The 23,583-nt window shown below is 47.0% G+C and overlaps 1 protein-coding gene across 2 annotated transcripts in view; it reads right to left on the bottom strand.

Annotated features, from left to right (window-relative positions):
* The window catches only part of PTPRA (protein tyrosine phosphatase receptor type A), a 115,153-nt gene extending 92,389 nt beyond the window's left edge, over nt 1–22,764 (bottom strand). For both annotated transcript variants that reach the window (XM_040419302.1, XM_040419301.1), the window contains exon 1: nt 22,441–22,764. The gene's annotated coding sequence lies outside the window, so the exon portion shown is untranslated. The remainder of the gene's footprint in view (nt 1–22,440) is intronic.
* Between the last annotated feature and the right edge of the window lie 819 nt (nt 22,765–23,583).

Below are 23,583 nucleotides of genomic sequence, written 5' to 3'. Positions count from 1 at the left end.
TGTATCCAAGCCCATTATGTGTGATACAGTCTGATGAGACTCTATATCTAAGCGTTGATACAGTCTGCAGAGATCCTATATATAAGCATATATGTGATAAAGTCTGCTGAGCCTGTGTATCCAAGCCCATCATGTGTGATACAGTCTGCTGAGCACCTATATCTAAGCCCACATGTGATACGGTCTGCTAAACCTCTGTATCCAAGCCCACCATACATGACACAGTCTGCTGAGCCTCTATATCTAAGCCTATCATGTGTGATACAGTTGCAGATCCCATGTATCCAAGCCCACCATACAGTGTGCTGCAGAAAACCTACAGGGTCGAGGTGCTGGTGTATCTAAGCCTGTTCTGTGTGATACTATTTAGAGTATTTGATACTATCAGTAAGCCAGTGTATCCAAGCTCATAATATGCGATACACTCAGCTGGACTGTATCCTGTGTATCCAAGCCTATCAAGTGTAATACAGACCAGTGTACCCAAGCCCATCATGTGAGACATGGTCAGCTGAGCTGGTGTATCCAAGCCTGTAACATGTCCTATAGTCTAGTGTATCTAAGACTAGGATATAGAATACAGTCAGCTGAACCAGAGTATCCAAGCCCATCGTGATGATACAGTCAGCTGAGCTGGTGCATCTAATTCTATCATGTGTGATACAGACCAGTGTATCTAAGACACTAATACGTGATACAGTAAGCTGAGCCGGTGTATCCAAAACCATGAAGTGCGATACGGTCAGCAAGGCTGATGTATCCAAGCATCTTCTGTGATACAATCCAGTGTATCTAAGAGTGTAATGCGATATATAGTCAGCTGAGCCGGTGTATCCGAGACCATTCGGCGTCATACAGTTAGCTGAGCTGGTGTATCCAAGCATATCTTTTGTGATACAGTGGATAGTATCTAAGATTATAATGTGATACAGTCAGCTGTACCCCAAACTATCCTGTGTGATACAGCTAGCCTGTCAAATGTGATAGTATCCGAGCTGGCACATGCGATACGGTCTCAGAGGACCCTACATGACTACAGTCCCCATCATGTACGATGTCTGCGGCTGCTGTGTATCTAAGCCTTTCGTGTGCGGTACGCCAGGGTTAAACATCTGGCAGAGGACGCAGTAGATCTGTGCAGGAACCTCCGGAGCCGCTGCTTATAAATATGAAAGGCCCTAATCTAATTTACATGGCAAAGGAATATTGATTGGGACCAGCGAGGATGCGGGCGGCTTCCTGTGCGAGGGAGGGGGGGGGGGGGGGGGGTCAGCCGGCGAATACGTGGAAATGACTGCAGACACCAGGAACCCTGTACACACCATACGATGCTGAGGAGGAGCAAGGCCCAAGATGGGACCACCGGCTGAGAGGTCGCCTGCAGCATCAGAACCAGTGGAGATCAAGCATACCGTGTGTGCCGCCATAGGGCGCAGTATACCGCAAAATCTCTGCGGAATCCAAGGGTATGTGACTTAGAAAATCTAGTACGGCTGCCATATTACAGACTCATACAACACGGAGCAGTGATCCATACTTGATGCTACAGGAACACGCAGAGGAGTAGGTGACGTCCGTATCACATGCGTTTTTTTTTGCAGATCAATTGTAACAATGCCTGTCCTTGCCGCAAAACGGACAAGAATAGGACATGTTCAATTATTTTGGTGGAACAGACATACGGACACTGAATGCACACTGAGTCATTTCCAGTTTTTTTGCGGACCTATTGAAATTATTGGTTCCGCATACGGACCTGTAAAAAAAAAAAAACTGGACGAAAAAAAAATACGTCCGTGTACATGAGCCTAGGGTTGTTGCGGGTATCGAAATTTCGATACCCAATCGATACTTTTGTCCCGGTATCGATACGATACCGGGATTTCCGTTTTTTCGATACTGGGCTGCGCTTCTGCGCAGTCTAGTATCTCTGAACATGAGCGCGCTGCTATCGGCGCGCTCATGTTCTCTCTCAGCAGCACGGGGAGAAGGAAGCTGTCCTCCCTCCCCCTGTGCTGCTGCCGCTGCCACCAATGAGAAGAGAGGGGCGGAGGAGGGGCGGCAATGAGAAGAGAGGGGCGGAGGAGGGGCGGCAATGAGAAGAGAGGGGGTGGAGGAGGGGCGGCAATGAGAAGAGAGGGGCGGAGGAGGGGCGGGCGCACTGCGCCACCAATGATAGGATTACTATCGGAGCGATGGGAGGAGACATCAGCTTCACTAGTGGGCGTTCCTTCTTCCTGCGCTGCGATTGGACAGCGCTACAGCCAGGGAGAAGGAACGCCCACTAGTGAAGCTGATGTCTCCTCCCATCGCTCCGATAGTAATCAGCAGCATGTGGAGCAGGAGAGGAGACAGTAATGGGGCACTGCGGGCGAACGGAGCGGCGCCCAGGACTAAATGGTGAGTGCTGAGACATCGCTGGGCGCCGCTCTGTGTGGCCTAATAGTGAAAGTCTGGACTCATATACAGTAGTCAGTCTTTAACACATACAGGAGGCGGGTGCCGGCAGCAGAATCGCATTGCCGGCACCCTGCCCCTGACAGGGAGCTGCTGATCTGCTAGTACCCGCCTCCTGTATAAAGGGGTAAAATCATTGGTGGTGCAGTGTGCCCCCCCCCCTCAATCCCCCCATCCCATTAAAATCATTGGTGGCACAGTGCGCCGGCCCCTCTCAACCCTCCAGTATTAAAATCATTGGTGGCAGTGGCCACAGGGACCTCTCCACTCCCCCTCATTGGTGGTGCAGTGGCAGCTTCTGATCGGAGCCCCAGCTGTGTAAGCCTGGGGCTCCGATCGGTTACCATGGCAGCCAGGACGCTACAGAAGCCCTGGTTGCCATGGTAACATCCCTGATGCTGTGTGCACAAAGCACAGAGCAGCAGGGACAGTGTGGAGTCCTATTCACCCTGATAGAGATCTATCAGGGTGAATAGGAAAAGGGATGAAAGATCCCAGGTTCTAGCCCCTAAGGGGGGAAATAGTTATTAAATAAAAAGTGAAAAAAAAAACCCACTAAAATATGAAGTATAAATCACCCCCCTTTTCCCAATTTCACATATAAAATATATAAATAAACATATTACATCGCCACATCAGAAAAGTCCAAACTATTAAAATCTAAAAAAAAAATCTAGGTGGTGAATGCCGGAACAGAAAAAATAAAATAAAAACTGCGCGATTCGCCATTTTTAAAAATGAGGAATGCACGTGGGTTTTTTTGTTTATTTTTTTCGCGTGGTATCGAATGGTATCGAGTATCGCAATACTTTTTCATGGTATCGAAACCGAATCAAAAATTTGGTATCGCAACAACTCTACATGAGCCCTTAGGCCTCATGCACACGACCGTTGTTGTGTTCCGTTCCGCAAAATGGGGTTCCGTGATCCGTTTCCGTGTGTCTTCCTTTATTTTTGGAGGATCACCAGACATGAAGGAAAGTAAAAAAAAGTCTAAGTCAAGTTTGCCATGCAAATGATAGGAAAAAAAACGGACGCGGACAACAATCTTGTGTGCCTCCGCGTTTTTTCACGGTCCCATTGACTTGAATGGGTCCTCGAACCGTTTTCCGTGAAAAAAATAGGACAGGTTATATTTTTTTGACGGACTGGAACCACGGATCACGGACGCGGATGACAAACGGTGCATTAGCCGAGTTTTCAACTGACCCATTGAAAGTCAATGGGTCCGCAGAAAATCAGTGCATGAGGCCTTAGTAGGAGCCTTGGGCCTTAGGGCTCACGCACACAAACTTTTTTTTTCCGTTTCCATTCAGTTTTCTTTGCGGCCCACATGCAGAACCATTCACTTCAATCGGTCCGCAAAAACAAAAACGGGAAGGACTGTGTGCATTCCGTTTCCGTATGTCCGTTCCACAAAAAGATGCAATACGGGTGACACACGGATGTCATCCTTCTCTTTTGCGGATCCGTGTTTATTGCGGACTGCAAAATACATAAAGTCGTGTGCATGATCCCTTAGTACGAGCTTTAGGGCTCGTTTTGCAGTCCGCGAATCGCGGAATGGGGGGCCCATTATAGAAATGCCTATTCTTGTCCGCAAAACAATAGACAAGAATAGGACATGATCTATCACTTTTGCAGGGCCACAGAACTGACATACGGATGCGGACAGCACGCGGTGTGCCGTCTGCATCTTTTGCGGCCCCATTGAAGTCAATGGGTCCGCATCTTTTTTTTGCGGAACCAAACCACGGTCGTGTGAATGCGCCCTTGGGCCTACTAAGCAGAAGCGGAAATTGACCTGTAGTGCGGTGTTTAAACCCGCAGACAATTTAGGAGGAGGAATTTTACTCTTCAGCGATGCAGAAGGGCGAAATCTGCGGCGGAAAATCCGTAAATCTCGTCCATTCTAAAAACAACGGATACTCAAGTGCCTGCTTTCTGACGGTTTCCTCTTCATCCATTTCCAGCTCTCTCTCTCCTCTACCCGCTAATGCAGTACAAAAATAATGTGACCTGGAAGAATACTGCTCAAAGCCAGGAAGGGCGTGCGGGCAGACGGGCGTGCCAGGTACAGAACTACATTTTTTTTACGGGTATTGTGTGGTCATAAATAAAACAAAGGAACAAGTGAAATGCGACAATAACCCGTACAAAGACACGCAACAGCCTGCTGGGAGTTGTAGTTTCCTCCACGTGACTGGGCTATATCCAGAGGAATGATCACCATGCGGCGTCCCATCACATCCAGACATTCAGCTGCCGGCGCACACTGAGGCTTTTCACGCCTCCCGCCAGCATCTGCTCCCCAGCCCCGGACAAGTGTTCGCACATGAAATACTTCCTCTGCTGTCGGCACAGATTTTCCACGGCGAATTCTCCAAACGAGAGGGACATGAGGTCTAGGACGTGTTACCCTCCATCACTGCTGCATCTGGGAGGGGGGTAACACACCGCCCACAACACGGAAGCATGGCAGCCGTCAGGGGAAGTCCGCTTTCCTGTACCCCGCCAAGCCGTTCCCTCCTCAGGCCTCAGAATTTCAGTAAATTAGCAGAAAAAGATGTAAAATTGACAATTAGGGGAGCCAAAACTTTTGCAATTGGGCCTACAGATTCTAGACTTGCTCCAGGATCTGAATACATATGTATAGCAACAAGACTCTTCATCCCCAACGCCTCTCCCCTACTGATCTTCACGCGTGTCAGTCTCAACTGAAGCTATGGCATTCTACTCGGTAAAATTAAAGGGGGTTGTCTCACTTCAGCAAATGGCATTTATCATGTAGAGAAAGTTAATTCAAAGCACTTTCTAATGTATTGCGATTGTCCATATTGCCTCCTTTGCTGGTTGGATTCATTCCCCCCCCCCCCCCATCACATTATACACCGCTCGTTTCCATAGTTACGACCACCCTGCAATCCATCAGCGGTGGCCGTGCTTGCACACTATAGGAAAAAGCGCCAGCCTCTCTGGGACCATTGGAGCGCACATAAACTGGTGCTTTTTTCTATATTGTGCAAACACGACCACCGCTGCTGGATGGCGGGGTCGTCATAACCATGGAAACGAGCATTGCATAATGTGACGGAAAAATGAATCAACATGGTGTAGCATAAGGCAATCACTCATCATAAAGGAGAGGGTGCTAGGACTTTTGCAACAGGGTGTAGGTATTGGAGCTTCATTTGTAAGAATCAATCTACCAGCTATACATTATACTATAGTCATCTTTCCGTCAGAAGGCCGCGGCGGCGAGACTAAGAGTATAAAACACGGAATAGCGAGTAGCGAACCAACAGCACAGGCAAGGCACACGCTGCATGCTGGGGTTAGTGGTCAGCAAGCTGGCATCCAGCCTGGGTATATAACTGGAGAGTGGGTGAGGAAGTGGGTAACAACCAGCTCCAATATGATCATCATAACAGCACAGCGGCGGTTATGTAATTACTGGATAGAGACATCTTGCAGAAAGAGAGACGTCTGGCAACCGTCCTGACTGCCGGTAATCAAGCAGAAAGATATGGCTAACCACGTCAGGCGGGCAGTGACTGGTGACACTACAAGTCTCAGCATGCCCCAGTATGCAAACAGTGGTGGTAACTAAGAAAAGGAAAACCAGTCAAAACTGTTTTATATAATCTAGTCATTTGTGAAAAGAAATGTAAAAACAAATGATTAAGTCATTTCTATAATACTGCTCCTATGTACAAGAATATAACTACTATAATACTGCTCCTATGTACAAGAATATAACTACTATAATACTGCTCCTATGTACAAGAATATATAACTACTATAATACTGCCCCTATGTACAAGAATATAACTACTATAATACTGCTCCTATGTACAAGAATATAACTACTATAATACTGCCCCCTATGTACAAGAATATAACTACTATAATACTGCTCCTATGTACAGGAATATAACTACTATAATACTGCTCCTATGTACAAGAATATAACTACTATAATACTGCCTCCTATGTACAAGAATATAACTACTATAATACTGCTCCTATGTACAAGAATATAACTACTATAATACTGCTCCTATGTACAAGAATATAACTACTATAATACTGCCTCCTATGTACAAGAATATAACTACTATAATACTGCTCCTATGTACATGAATATAACTACTATAATACTGCTCCTATGTACAAGAATATAACTACTATAATACTACCTCCTATGTACAAGAATATAACTACTATAATACTGCTCCTATATACAAGAATATAACTACTAGAATACTACCTCCTATGTACAAGAATATAACTACTATAATACTGCTCCTATGTACAAGAATATAACTACTATAATACTACCTCCTATGTACAAGAATATAACTACTATAATACTACCTCCTATGTACAAGAATATAACTACTATAATACTACCTTCTATGTACAAGAATATAACTACTATAATACTACCTCCTATGTACAAGAATATAACTACTATAATACTGCTCCTATATACAAGAATATAACTACTATAATACTACCTCCTATGTACAAGAATATAACTACTATAATACTGCTCCTATGTGCAAGAATATAACTACTATAATACTGCTCCTATGTACAAGAATATACCTACTATAATACTGCCTCCTATGTACAAGAATATAACTACTATAATACTGCTCCTATGTACAAGAATATAACTACTATAATACTGCCTCCTATATACAAGAATATAACTACTATAATACTGCCTCCTATGTACAAGAATATAACTACTATAATACTGCTCTTATGTACAAGAATATAACTACTATAATACTGCTCCTATGTACAAGAATATAACTACTATAATACTGCTCCTATGTACAAGAATATAACTACTATAATACTGCTCCTATGTACAAGAATATAACTACTATAATACTGCTCCTATGTACAAGAATATAACTACTATAATACTGCTCCTGTGTACAAGAATATAACTACTATAATACTGCCTCCTATGTACAAGAATATAACTACTATAATACTGCTCCTATGTGCAAGAATATAACTACTATAATACTGCTCCTATGTACAAGAATATAACTACTATAATACTGCTCCTATGTACACGAATATAACTACTATAATACTGCTCCTATGTACACGAATATAACTACTATAATACTGCTCCTATGTACAAGAATATAACTACTATAATACTGCCCCTATGTACAAGAATATAACTACTATAATACTGCCTTCTATGTACAAGAATATAACTACTATAATACTGCCTCCTATGTACAAGAATATAACTACTATAATACAGCTCCTATGTACAAGAATATAACTACTATAATACTGCTCCTATGTACAAGAATATAACTACTATAATACTGCTCCTATGTACAGGAATATAACTACTATAATACTGCCTCCTATGTACAAGAATATAACTACTATAATACTGCTCCTATGTACAAGAATATAACTACTATAATACTGCTCCTATGTACAAGAATATAACTACTATAATACTGCTCCTATGTACAAGAATATAACTACTATAATACTGCCTCCTATGTACAGGAATATAACTACTATAATACTGCCTCCTATGTACAGGAATATAACTACTATAATACTGCTCCTATGTACACGAATATAACTACTATAATACTGCTCCTATGTACACGAATATAACTACTATAATACTGCTCCTATGTACAAGAATATAACTACTATAATACTGCCCCTATGTACAAGAATATAACTACTATAATACTGCCTTCTATGTACAAGAATATAACTACTATAATACTGCCTCCTATGTACAAGAATATAACTACTATAATACAGCTCCTATGTACAAGAATATAACTACTATAATACTGCTCCTATGTACAAGAATATAACTACTATAATACTGCTCCTATGTACAGGAATATAACTACTATAATACTGCCTCCTATGTACAAGAATATAACTACTATAATACTGCTCCTATGTACAAGAATATAACTACTATAATACTGCTCCTATGTACAAGAATATAACTATTATAATACTGCTCCTATGTACAAGAATATAACTACTATAATACTGCTCCTATGTACTAGAATATAACTACTATAATACTGCCTCCTATGTACAGGAATATAACTACTATAATACTGCCTCCTATGTACAGGAATATAACTACTATAATACTGCTCCTATATACAAGAATATAACTACTATAATACTGCTCCTATGTACAAGAATGATTCTATCTGATAATTTTTTTGACAATACGAACAAGGTAAACTACAACTTGTCGCTCTCCGCACACAGCGCGTTTCCAGGCGGTATGAGCGCCACGCTCCTGCACCTCCAGGCTCATAGGCCCATGGAGCGTGCAGATAATACGAGTTGTGACAGCGCGTCTGTTCTCCGACTTGCAGCAAATGTCAGACCCTGGAAGCGGGGAGCTCCGTGTCCGGACAGATGAAGCCGTACGCATCTAGGCGAGCACAACTCAGCAAGCATGCAGTAAATCCAGAGAGATGGGAAATGACAGGGAACGGGGGAAAGCAGCGGCGAGGCCGGAATCCACGTGCACAGCTGCGGAGTAGAGGAACACATGCAGAAAAAAAATAAAATAGAGGTGAAACAGCAGCGCTCAGGTCTAGTCTTAAGTTTTTATTATTAGATTTTTATTTTTTTTCTTAGATTTTTTTATATATACATTTGATTTGTTGAATGGAAACCACATTGAATCTGTAATACGGAATGCGCCAAAACATGTAGTGTTCTGTCTTATTGCGCTCCTGGCGATTTAAAGCTGCAACTGGGCGTGTCCTTTCTTGGCACGGAGCCAGGGCGTGCGCCACTGGAAGCTGCAGTTGGTGTCCATTGGCGAACATGGCTTAATCCCAATGGTGACCACCACCACTACTACCACCACGTGGAGGACAGCCATATTGATTGTCACCCAGCTTTCTCAGAAACCGACACAGAAGAGGACTACTATAAAAGGGAGTTTTTTTCCTCTTGAAGGGGACACGCTCTTTCTGTGCCACACAACCTGTTCTCGTCTGGCGTCTTATGATCTGTGGGCCTAAGGGGTGGGGGGTGGGGGGGAGCTTTACTAATTTCAGCGTCTTAAGTTCTTAGAGGCAATTACGACACTTAGCGACTACCTTTGCCTTAGGCGACAACTTTAAGAAGGGACAAGTTCTGGAAACCTGAGCTCATGGAATACGGAAACGCCTCTCTGTACCTGGCGCCACGTGCGCTCCCCGACGTAGCATAAAGTTTACTATTATACAAAAACTAATGTAATGTCCCTCGAAATACATCTAGAATAATCCTGACAACCTCGTTCCACATGGACGTTACACAGTGGGGCATGCTCAGGACCATGGCGGTGGGGTCAAAAACCACAGGGGGCGCTCAGTTGATCATCGGGGGCGGGGGGGTTTGGGGGTGAAAGGTTGCTGTCATGTTCCTACCTTCACAACCATTATTATATATTTTTTTACTTCTCCCGTTTTAGGTCTGCAGCTCCTAGGCAAGTCAATGTGTCTCCACATGATAAAAGACGACCAACCCCGTGCAGTCCGATGCTGCGGTCACGCTCCCTCCATTTGTCCCCTGTACCAGCTGCACGTTAGGAAGAAGCAGAGGAAGCGAGTAGGACTACAAAACTGACTACGCAGGGCTAGCTCGTTGTCTGTTACCATGGAGACACACAGGGAGCTGGTGAAAAACGGTGAGAAACTTCTAACGAGCAGTAGTCTCAAAAGTGGCACATAAGACTGCTGCAAACATATCAGAAAAAAGTCCTGATTACAATCGGAGAAAAAGGTGTAGAAACTCCAGGTCCGCCAATTTGCGCCAATATTGGCGCCGACACATTCGTAAATTTGGGCCGCTGTACTTCAAGCCACAAAAAAAAATGCTGACAAATTAGAGGAATTGTCCACAGCAACCAATCGACGAACAATGCAATCTACAATCAGGTTGGTGGCTATGGGAAACCTCTCGCTTTCTGTCAGTTATTATTATTGAGGCTCAACAGGCCTGGTTGCCCATAGCAACCTATACATGTAAAGAAATGCAAAGGCTGTCCATAGCAACCAGTCAGATCCCTGTTGCTATAGGCAACAAGGCTATCTTTTCCTGAGACATAAGACTTATTGTGCCTCAAGATGCTGGCAAATTTGTGAATACTTTCCATAGCAACCAATCACATCCTATAACATCACAATCTTCAATCTACTTGGTTGCTATGGGAAATTCCTTGCCTTTTGTCAGCAGCAGGTTCAATAGGCCTGGTTTCCCATAGCAACCAACACCAATGATATTTCATTTGCCTATCAACTCCGCCCAAAAAATAAATAAAAGCTGAGATCTGATTGGTAGCAAGGGAAACCACTCCACGTTTATACCCAAGGCCCATTGGTTGATATCCTTCAAAGACTCTGGTTGCTAGGGACAACATTTTTTTTTTTCTTCGAATGTGCTTTATAAAGCATAGACAAAAAAAAATAAAAAAGAATTTGTTGCCCATGGCAACCAATTAATTAAAAGCAACAGGGCGACTGGTCGCCAGTTGACTTTCATACATGCGGCATCCATCATGTTTACCAGGACCGGTATTTTCCTTCCTCATACCGTGAAAGTAGGAAAGCGGAGGTGTGGACGCGGCCACCAAACATGTCATTGTGGTGTGTGTTTCTGCTAACGTAACCGCAGAGTAACCAGAAAATTACAGGCCTGCCATCTTCAAACGGGATCCCGGCCTATGTTTAGTCGTGGCTCCCCCCCCCCACCCCACCATAGTCGCTGACCTACTAGCTGGTGTCATCCAGAATAGGCTAAAACTGTTCACAGATGATGTTATTCCCCCGGCCGGGCCGCAGAGCCCCGCGTACAAGACAGAAAAACTCCCTTCCTTCCTACTACAGTTCCCATTCTTTGCCGCATCCCAAACAATCGCTATGAACGTCTGTGCCCGGCGCGGGGTGCCAGTCTTCTGTCCACACAGGATCCATCAGTACGGGCGCAGTGTCTGAAAGAGACTTATCACAGTGACCCCTGGTCAAGATGGAGGCAGCAGGGTCCTTAAGAGGTCCTGATAAATACTAATATAAAGCACACTTCCGCTACTAAGGGATATGGAGGTCCTGGGGGTTGGGAGACCACGTCCATCATCCATCTAAGTGTGACATCCTCATTCTTCAAAATGGCCACCGCTTAACACTTCGGTACCCCCTATTATGGAGGGTCCAAGACTTTGGTCATATTTCCGCTGTGGTGATGGTCTAAAAACGCTGACGCGACACACAAACTGTAAGAAGATGCGCCAAATTTCCAAGACGCACCATAGTTTCCAACTGTCCCAAATTTGCAGGGACTGTCCTAGAAAATTCGGGCTGTCCTGGGGCAAAAGATGGGCGTGGATAATGCAAGCCCCGCACATTAACGGGTGGGTTGGGGTGTTCCAACACAAATTTACCAGCTAAAATGTTGACAAGCATGGGGTCACTGGTTTAAGTTACACATTACACAGTTGTCAGCCAGCCGCCATCTTTTCCGATGCCACCACATGCACACTCAGGATGTTGAAATCTGCAGTCAGGGAAGAACCGGGAAGCCTCCACCCCCATACAAGATGGTCAGCCAGAAGGTGACCATTGATGGTCAGGTTTGGCTCCCACAATATGCCTGTCCTCTATAGGCATCCAGACGCCAGAAGACAGCATATGTGGCACATAGGTACATCGGGTGTCTGGGAAGGTTTTCGTGAAGTTCTCAGCTCTCCAGGACATACCGTTCTTGAGATATTCCCCAAAAATGCAAATATGGCCTCATCACATGACCTGCATTATCCAAAAGAAGCTCACAGGTCCTTCACTCATAGCCTAACTGGATCACACATGGTCTCATGACCCTTATTGGCCAAAAGAAGCTCACAGGTCCTTCAGTCTTGACATACACAGTTTTACATTACAACACAGCTAATTTGCGGTGGAGGTCCCCGTCAAGGGGACGAGGCGCGGTGGAGGTCCCCGTCAAGGGGACGAGGCGCGGTGGAGGTCCCCGTCAAGGGGACGAGGCGCGGTGGAGGTCCCCGTCAAGGGGACGAGGCGCGGTGGAGGTCCCCGTCAAGGGGACGAGGCGCGGTGGAGGTCCCCGTCAAGGGGACGAGGCGCGGTGGAGGTCCCCGTTAAGGAGGACAGTTAAACATAAAATAACAGTGTGTAACCGCCAAGGTATACAGGACTACTAGCAATTTCACGAGGGCACGGATCGGCCTCCTGGGCACGGATCGGCCTCCTGGGCACCCTTTGAACACATCCAATAAACACACAAACAGGCCGATACTTCAGATTCGGGCAGCGTCGGGGGCTCTTTCTAGTACATTATATATCAGCAGGTAATGTATGAAGCAAGCAAAGGAGACACATTTCCTCTGCGTGTGAGCAATACCGCTGGGTGACAAGCCCAGCCGAGCGCTGTGCACGCCACCCAGCCAGCACGTGCCCGCAGTGCCCCCCCGGCCTGCTGACCGCCCGCTTACATTCAGCCGCCTCTATTCCAGAAATGGCTTCTCAATAATTCTGCCTCGAGTCAGGGATTTCAAAGAAACACAAAACCAGGTGAACAACAAATAACTGCAGTAACAGTACGGTGTCCACGCCGTGGCCGTCATCTCCATGACAACAATCCCCCCATCTGCTGTCAGGTGATGACACAACTAAACTCCACCCAGAATGATGCATGATGGGAAACAATTAGGAATTTTTTTTTAATAAAACGGTCCTGATAGATTTTTTATTATTTCAGTTATTAAAATAATTTGAATATAATTTTTAAGATTAGGCAACATAACATTTTGTGGTAACTGGACTTCGCCTTTGAATGGGTGGTCCGGGACTGGAAACAGCGCCACCCCTGTCCATGGGTCGTGTGTGGTATTGCAGTTCAGCTTTAATTAAAAAAGGTTCTCTGGGCTTTGACTAAATTCTAGTTTCAGAAAAGCTCTGGAAGGAAGCTAGTTTCTCCACCACTTACCCGTCTTACCGTTCCGTCACTGCGCCAATTCCGCACCGTAGGCGGCGCTCACATGACTGCCAGACACTGGCTTTGGGCTCTTCCGCTGATGTGTCGACTGGATCTGCTCCTGTGTCTTCCTGTTCAGCTGTATGTACATTTGGCGGATGAGCAGATCGGGTCAAGAGGCGGAGCAGAGGTCACATGAGCAAAGCCCAGATTGCAGAATCGGCGGCACGACAGAACGGTAAGCTGCAGTGAAACTATCTCCCTTCCACGGGTTGTCTAGAAGCTAAAATTTAGGGCTCACACACACACACACACACGACTGTATGCGTTTTGCGGTCCCCGAAAAACGGATCCGCAAAAAAAATATGGAAGACGTCCATGTGCATTCTGTATTTTGCGGAACGGAAAAGCTGTCACCTAATAGAACAGTCCTATCCTTGTCCGTAAAGCGGACAATAATAGGACATGTTCTACTTTTTTGCGGAACGGACATACAGAAACGGAATGCATGAGGAGTAACTTCCGTTTTTTGGGCGGACCCATTGAAATAAATGGTTCTGCATACGGTCCGCAAATTTTTTTATAAAAACACAACACGTATTCCCGGGTACTTGTGGCCTCCCGCCCAGTACGCGCCATATTTTAATCCCCTTGTTTCTCCTCCATGATTTATAGCAGCAGAGATGAATGGGCGGTGACGCCCTTGGTTACACCATAGGACCCGGCACACAAGAGTCCATACATCCACTCTCTATAGAATCAGGAATGTTCTCCTCCAAAGAAACGCGTTGCGCATGTTAATAGTCGGCGGAGCGGGCATCTATTGTGCCAGATCGTCGCCTGGTGAAGCTGCATCTCCAGCGCAGAAACCCTCAGCTAATCCTCCTGCCAGGACTGGTGGTTCTGCGACGACTACTACTCCTCCTCCCAGGAGGAAAGCGGCTCAGGGCGACGAGCTGCACATGGAGGACACGCCCCGGATTTGCCATTGTGGATTTTAATAAATTGAAATCCCTGCATAACAAAGAGTTAGATACTGTGCGCTACAATTGATCCCTGTTTCCAAGATCACTGCTTGCTGTCAGTCAATGGGAACATTCTTGACACGACTAAAGCCATGTTCACACGGCCCAAAATACTCGCTGGAAGAAAATCAAAGGAATCCGCGTCAGAAATCGCATTCACAGAATGCCAGGTCACGGATCCAACGGCGGATGAGACCGATTAAACGGTGATAAATGACGTAGGACTACCTGATGGTGGTTTCCACTTCAATAGGTAACACCCCCCCCCCCCCTCCTGACGTGGAAGGGCTGTGTGAACGGAACACAGATTTAGTGCGGATTTCAGGACGGAAATGGCGCCTAAACCCATGTGAACAGCTGAGGGTTTGTTTCAATTGTATCCAGTCATAAGCACCAGGCCGGTTGGATCAAAACTCAGATTTCTGTTGCTTTAGGCCTCATTCACACAATAGTATTTTTCATCCGCGTCCCATCCGCATTTTTTTTTTTTTGCAGACCGCACACGGACTTATTCATTTCTAGGGGGGGGGGGGGCGCAAAAAATACAGACGTGACCCTGCCCTGCAAATTCTGTAACACGTCCTAGGCATTTCTCATATTGAGCAAACGCGAAAAACGCAGTCGGTGTACATATTTGGCGACTGCAAAATATATACGGTTGTGTGCATGAGGCCATTGGATTGGTTAGAATGGATACAACTGCAACAGACCCTCAGCTGAGCAAACTATTGGGTCCGTAAGAGGATGTAAAACAAGGACGCTTCCGTTCACTGACTGCCAGCAGAGATAGAAACTCAAAGCATAGCAGAAATAAGGAAAAAAAAACTTCAATGGGGGCAAACTGAAGAGGACGTCTGGTTAAAACATATTTATACGGGGGCAGATGAAGAGACCACCCTGAGCGGGGGAGGGATGCGACAACCCAAAGGCCGATTGTCAGACGTGCCGGGGATTCCCATCTCCATCTAGAGAGAACACTGTGTACACAATGCCAGTCAGCTGCCATTCATGTGACAAACAGAAGCAGCGTCTGTAAATACGCGGTATCTGCCGTCAGCTATTTGCTCGCTGTTATCAGCCACATCAGCTTTCCGCACCACAAGCCCACCGCACCAGAGAGAGAGACCCCCCTCCTCTCCTGACATGTCTCCTTATCTAGTCATATAACTATGTTGTGTTGTTCCTCTATTATTCCTGCTATAAATGATGAATTACTAGCAGTCTGCGAAGGCCGTTACCGGTTAAGGGGTGTGCCCCTGCACAGTCGGACACTACCTCATCAGCGCAGGCAGTGTCCGACTGTACAGGCACACAGCCCTTAACAGCTAGTACTGCATTCATATCTTCTAGGAGGAATAATAGAGGAATGGATGCTCTAGGATGTTTATCACACGATAAGTGATATCTGTCCGATCGCTGGGACTGACCGCAAGACCCCTCTCTGAATGGGGCGTGCCCCTCCACCTCTCCATTCTCTTCCTTACGACCTCTGAACTCTCTGCTCATATTTCTGGAAGTCCTATAGATCTGAATGAAGAGAGAAGCACATGCGCGACCACCTCTCCGTTCCTGGCAGGCGTAAGACGGGGCCCCATTCTTAAGATAGGACCCGCACCCATCATTTATGCTGTATCCTGTGGAAGGGAACACCCTTTTGGCACCGAACGACATCCATGTAAAAGCACCCCAAACCTCAGGTCAGAGCTTCTGGTTACACATTTTAGGGGAAGATTCACAGCATCTTTTTTTTTTTTCACAGCCACTCAAAACTGCTCACAGCAGAGGGTTTGCTACAAGTGCATCCAGTCTAGACAATCTTCTACCAGCTAAACAGCCGGGACGTCAGACACTTTTACCGCCACTGACACACTGTAGCAAAGTTATCAGAGCAGGACAGAGATCCGGGCTGGCGCTGTATTGCGGACCGTTCGTCACTGTAACAAACCTCCAGCTGTGAGACGTAGATGCTGAGAATAAAAAAAATAAAAAACTTTATCGATATGCATCAGAGATGCCGATGGTTGAGTAAGACATATCCTGTTGATAAACCACAAACTGATGCATTGTGGGACGTGACGGAGAGTGCCGCCATCTCCGCTGTCATTGACCGCTGCATATGACGCTGGTTAAACCACAGAGAGGGGGTGGTGGGGGGTTCTGTTGCCCATAGCAACAAGTTATCAGAGACACGCAGTTGCTATAGGCATCACCACCTCTATTAGGCCTCTTGCACACGAACGTGTGCGCCCCGTGGCCGTGCTGCGGCCCGCAAAAGTCCATGGGGCAGCCGCAGCAGATCGCGGACCAATTCACTTTAATGGGTCCGGGATCAGGCCGTTCCGCAAAAAGATAGGACATGTCCTATCTTTTTGCGGAACGGAAGTACGGGACGAAACCCCACGGAAGCACTCCGTAGGGTTCGGTTCCGTGCTTCCGTTCCGCATCTTCGGATTTGCGGACCCATTGAAGTGAATGGGTCCGCATCCGTGATGCGAAATGCCCAAGGAACGGCACCCGTGTATTGCGGATCCGCAAATGTGGTACGCAATACGGCAACGGGGCGCACACTCATGTGCAAGAGGCCTTACAGTGACTATACATGGCTAATGGTAACAGTTATGGTCTGCTGGGTGTTGTAGTACCACAGACGCAGGCTATATTTCTTTATGTTTCGCATGGAGAAGCGGCACAATATTGAGAAACTATAACTCCTCTCAGCCGCATGTTACCCAACTACCGGAGAGTAGTTCTTACATCAGACAGTGACTAGGTTCCCGCCGCGATCACTTTATGGCTGGTCGCCATGTCACCCGCTGTGGAGTCCATGACAAAATTCACATAACTGGCCGTCCGCGTGACAGAAATCGGCATGGCCGATGCAAACCTGTGGTAGAGACACGTGGGTCGGCCTCAGAAGTTTGTCACGGATTCCACGTCGGACGTGCGTGAACAAGGCCGTAAGGCGCTTTATAAAAATACTGAATGTCAGATTCACATGGAATGAAAAATGGAGGCACAGCATGAATTCCTATGGCAGCCCTATTATTGGGTGCACGAGCCCTAAGGGAAATACTAGAAAGATTTACATCTGGACGCCATTTTAGAAGTAGTCATGGCAGAAAATCTGGTAGCCATGGCCTATAATGAAGGCTATGGTGGGGTCTCACTCTTCTGTGATGGGGCCCTAGAAGCCATGTAGTTACTAAGTACCTTGACATGTCAAGCCCATGTAACAAAGCTTAGTGACGCTGTCCCGGCGGACCATAGCAACCAGGGCCTCGACGCTGTCCCGGCGGACCATAGCAACCAGGGCCTCGACGCTGTCCCGGCGGACCATAGCAACCAGGGCCTCGACGCTGTCCCGGCGGACCATAGCAACCAGGGCCTCGACGCTGTCCCGGCGGACCATAGCAACCAGGGCCTCGACGCTGTCCCGGCGGACCATAGCAACCAGGGCCTCGACGCTGTCCCGGCGGACCATAGCAACCAGGGCTCTTTGGTTGTTATGGCAACATGGGAACCACATTCCGAGACTGCTTCCATACACAAGACTAGGGATGAGCGAATTTCATATTTTGAAGTTTGGGTTCGTGTTGTGGTATTTACTGAATTGCATTATGGATTCCGTTACTACGGACCATAAAGCAATTACATGACAGAATGCCTTTAGAGGTATTCGGTTATTCATTCTGTCATGATATTAGTCTATGGCCAGCATAACCGATCCGTCCGGTTTCCATTATGCAGGAGAGGACTCCAGCACTCTTTCAGTGAACTCACCATCACCACCTCCTCAGGCAGAGAGCTCCATAGTCTCACTGCTCTTACGCTGGGTTCACACTTGAGCGTTCTGAAAGGAGCGCTCTGTATGCGCGATTGTACGGGCGTTTACAATCGCGCATACAGAGACAAGCGAACACACATTGTCGCACGTTCCCGAAAGTCTATGTACGGGAACGCGCGACAAACGCCCCAAAAAACGCTCATGTACTTGTTTGAGCGTCGGGCGTTTTACAACGCGATCGTACGCGCTGTAAAACGCCTAGGTGAGAACCATTCCCATAGGGAAGCATTGGTTTCTCCTTGTTGAGCGTTTTACAGCGCGTAGGAACGCGCTGTAAAACGCTCAGGTGTGAACTGAGCGTTACCGTAAAGAATCCTCTTCTATGTTTGTGTACATACCTTCTTTCCTCCAGACGCAGAGGATGTCCCCTCGTCACAGTCACAGTCCTGGGGATAAATAGATGATGGGAGAGATCTCTGTACTGACTCCTGATATATTTATACATAGTTATTAGATCTCCCCTCAGTCGTCTTTTTTCTAACGTGAATAACCCTAATTTTGATAATCTTTCAGGGTACTGTAGTTGCCCCATTCCAGTTATTACTTTAGTTGCCCTCCTCTGGACCCTCTCCAGCTCTGCTATGTCTGCCTTGTTCACAGGAGCCCAGACCTGTACACAGTACTCCATATGTGGTCTGACTAGTGATGTGCAAAGTGGTAGGACTATGTTCTTATCACGGGCATCTATGCCCCTTATAATGCAACCCATTATCTTATTGGCCTTGGCAGCAGCTGCCTGACACTGGTTTCTACAGCTTAGTTTGCTGTTCACTAAAATTCCTAGGTCCTTTTCCATGTCAGTGTTAGGCCTCATGCACACGACCGTTGTGCTCCACATCCGACCCGGACTCATTCACTTCAATGGGGCCGCAAAAGATGTGGACAGCACTCCGTGTGCTGCCCACATCCGTTGCTCCGTTACGTAGCCCCGCAAAAAAAATATAACATGTCCTATTCTTAGCAAAACCAATGATATTTAGTGTGAGGGACTGGACAAAGCAGCGGTGCCCTTAATAGAGTAGGTTCAGTCTCCTTAGGGTCCATTCACACGTCCGTAATTTGGGTCCGCATTCGTTCCGCAATTTGCGGACCCATTCACTTTCAATGGGGCTGGAACGGATGCAAATTCACATTTCCTGGATCCGCATCCGTTTTTTCAGGATCCGTTTTTTCGGGATCCGCAATTTAGTTCCTGGAAAAAATAGAACATGTCCTATTCTTGTCCGCAATTGCGGACCAGAAAAGGCATTTTCTATTATAGTGTCTGTGATGTGCGGATCCGCAAATTGCGGATCGCACATTGCAGGTGTCCGTGTTTTGCGGATCCGCAAAACACTTACGGACGTGTGAATGGACCCTTAACGACAAAGTAAGCAGTAGATGTGGGAACCGCGCTATGTATTGGTGGTTTATGAAAGTGGCTCAAGGCGGGATCTGATGACCGGCTGGAGGTGTATAGCAGCTTTCCTGTATGTGAGAATGACGTACCTGTGACTGGTACTTCCGGAAGCTGGATGTGAACCCAGTTCCCCATCTTTTACGGGTTTTTGTTCTAACGACTTTCATAAACCACCAATACATAGCGCGGTTCCCGCATCTACTGCTTACTATGTCCTATTCTTGTCCATTTGCAAACAAGAATAGGCATTTCTACAATGGGCCATCTGTTCTGTTCCGCAAATTGCGGAAGGCACACGCGTGGCTTCCGTGTTTTGCGGATCCGTAATTTGCAGCACAGTCGTGTGCATGAGGCCTTGGGCTACTTTCACACTAGCGTTTCGTGCGGATCCGTCGTGGACGTCTGCATCCGTTCAGAGCGGATCCGGTTGTATTCTCTTTAACATAGCCAAGGCGGCTATTGTGCCAGATTGTGTCAGTGAAAACGGATCCGTCCCCATTGACTTACATTGTGTGCCAGGACGGATCCGCTTGGCTCCGTTTTATCAGACGGACACCAAGCAGCGTTTCGGTGTCCGCCTCTAAAGCAGAATGGAGACTGAAACGGATACATTCTGAGCGGATCCTTTTCCATTCAGAATACATTAGAATGCAAACTGATCCGTTTTGGACCGCTGGTGAGAGCCCTGAACGGATCTCACAAACAGAAAGCCAAAACGCCAGTGTGAAAGTAGCCTAACCAAGTGTTTTATCATTTAGTATGTACGGGTGACTTGCATTATTCCTTCCCATGTGCATAACCTTACATTTGTCAGTGTTAAACCTCATCTGCCACTTCTCTGCCCAAGCCTGCAATCTATCCAGATCCCTCTGTAGCGGTATACTGTCCTCTGTAGTATATATATATATATATATACAGTATACTGTCCTCTTCAGTGTTAATTACTTTACACAGTTTAGTGTCATCTGCGAAAATTTATATTTTACTATGCAAGCCTTCTACAAGATCATTAAGAAATCTTAAAGATACCTCCTATAGACACTGATTAAATTAGTTTGACATGACCGATCCTTCACGAAGCCATGCCGATACGGCTTATCCGGTTATCCAGCTTTCCGAGAATACCAAACTGCTAATTGGACTATTTACACCAAGTTATGGGAGAATGAAGGCAGATTTTCTATTCAGACTCCTGGGAAAGCTGAGTGCCCCCGTCATTTTCACACAGTTCTTAGTAAGAAACAGAGACACAGATGAGGGCACTTTCTCACTTGCGTCAAAGTTTTTTCCGGCACCGATTTCCGTCCTAGGGGCTCAATACTGGGTTTTTTCCTCATGCATTCTGAATGGAGAGCAATCCGTTCAGGATGTCTTCAGTTCAGTCCTTTTACGGTATTTGGACGGAGAAAATATCGCAGCATGCTGCCTGAACACTTGCCGAAATGCCGCGTTTTTTTTCCATTGGAATGTATTAGCGGCGGATCCGGTATTAAAATTGCTGCATTGACAGATCCGGTCTTCTGGCCTGCGCATGCGCAGACCTTTAAAAACCTAAGAATAGATAAATGCCGCATCCGTTTTTTCCAGGTGACACTGGAGAGACGGATCCGGTATTGCAATGCATTTGTGAGACGGAGCCGCATCCGGATTAGTCTACAAATAGTTTCCGTTTGCATACAGATTGCCGGAGCAAGTGTGAAAGTGGATATGGCGAATACACGCATGAGTTATTCAAGTTATTTATATTGGGGGGGGCAGTGTCAGAGATTACATATGTACAGATTGCGTTAGATTGTAAGCTCCAACGGTCAGGGTTCTCTCATAGAATATCTCAGTTTACGTTTCTTAGTCAGATCAGTCACCCAACTTTCCCGGAACACTGACCAGTTAATCAGACTACTTACACCGCGCTATGGGAGAAAGAAGATTCGGACTCCCGGGAAAGCAGTGTGCCCCTTTAATTAATCACCCAAAACACGGAGGAGGAGGCGGCAAATACAGGAACGTGCTCCAAGATCTACTTATCAATTCCTTTACACAACAGGACGGCGGAAAAGACAACACCCATCATCCCGGTCATGCCTGGAAGGTTGGGGAATTATTTATATGGGGGGGGGGGGGGTTAGGTTGTAAGCTGCAGGGGTCAGGGTTCCCTCACCCTCCTCACTCCGGCCATAGAAATAAAGGATATTAAAGGGACATGATGACTTGGGCTCATCCAGCATCATCATCATCCTCACCACACATTTCTTCCGGGAAGTGTCCTTTAACATTTAATGGACGGTGACGCCGCATGGAACAAGAAAAATGAAAAAAAAAAAAACTAAAAAAAATATTAAGTAAAACGAAAAAAAAAAACGTACAGACTGAAAACAGGGCGTCTCTGCAAATGACCCCAGGGATCAGCAAGCAGAAGTGGAAAGAGCAAGACTGTGCAGGCAGGGAAGGGGTTAACAGAGCCCAGGCCTGGGGGGGGGGGGTCTCCCCCTTGTTGACATGCAGAATCCAAGCTCTTTCCCTCCCAGCAGCACAGAGTAACATGAGCACAAGATACATAATGCAACATGACACATCCAGCTCTGCTACATCTGTAACCTATGCAATGTACAGCAGACTGGACTCTGCACCCCCCAATATCTCTAGAGGCCCCCCCAATATCATGACTGGAGAAAACACGTCCTCCATGATCAGCATCTTACCCTCAGGGATCCAGTATCGGCAGGGGATCGAGCGATCGGGGGATCTGGTGCGCCGTGTTTTCCTCCGAGCTCCAGGGTGGTGTACGCGATCCCGTCCCGGAGAAGTTACAATCCAGCAATGGAAGGGCGGCTGCAGCGACACCCGAATCCTGGCGGCGCAAAGAGCTAGTGCAGCAGCCTCATGGTGGCCCCCCACTTAGGGCCCGTGGGGTAGGGTGGGAAGGGGGTACGCGGGAGGGTGTGCTTGCTACAGCCCTGTGTGATCCGCCATGATGCCTGTGCACAGAAAAGAGGAAGGGACTAGGCGAGCCTGGGAGCAGCGCCTGTCAATCACTCCCTCCGGACACGCCTTCTCGCCGCCCAATCAATCCCGACCACGCCCTTTCCAAGGCTTCGCCAGCCGCTCCGGACCACGCCCCTCCTGAACGGCGCGGCCCTCCCGGCCACGCCCCTCTCTCCAGCTGCGCGGCTTGTCAATCACTCCTCCGACCACGCCCCCGTCCCCAGCTGCACTCCCACACATGAGCAGCATCCTGTCACAATCACTGGCTTGTGTGCTCCTCTCAGCTCTGCTGTGGATCCAGTCTGTTCTGTTTTATCCTGCAGTTTATGTGTGTGTGAGGTGGTGACCGCCCCCGCTGGCATCCCTGGTCACTACAGGTGCCCCCCCTTTCACAGCTGGCAGCTGCAACTCTAAGGAGCGGTGGTGGGCTAGGCCGGCCATAAACCGTGTGTCTCTACACACAACTTTCTGGTCATAAGCCGGTTTTCTCCAGTAAAACGACGGACACCATGATGGAAGCCGGACAGGCGGCGTGAAATTCCCCTTTCACTGCATTTTAGCTCCCCCCTGGGGGGTATAAAACACACTATGAACGCAGCCTAACGTTTATGGCGTCTGATGGCCACAATATGGTGTCTGATCTCTACGGCTCATACACAGACCTGGGGGTCTCCATGGTAACAGACAACAAACAAACCCTGTGTAGTCTGCTCCTGCAGTTATAGCCACTTCTTCTCATACGCTACTCATGGGCGCACCACCAGTGAGGCCTCAGGCAGCACCAGGGGCAAGAGGGGGGCAGCGGGGTTAGGTTAAGGAATTGGCATTGGGGAGTGAGGGGTGCCATTGCAGTTTTCGCC

The sequence above is a fragment of the Bufo bufo genome, chromosome 2 (assembly GCF_905171765.1).
Source record: "Bufo bufo chromosome 2, aBufBuf1.1, whole genome shotgun sequence".
NCBI lineage: Eukaryota > Metazoa > Chordata > Amphibia > Anura > Bufonidae > Bufo > Bufo bufo.
Note: the sequence above shows the minus strand (reverse complement) of the source record. Positions and strands in the feature narration are given on the sequence as shown.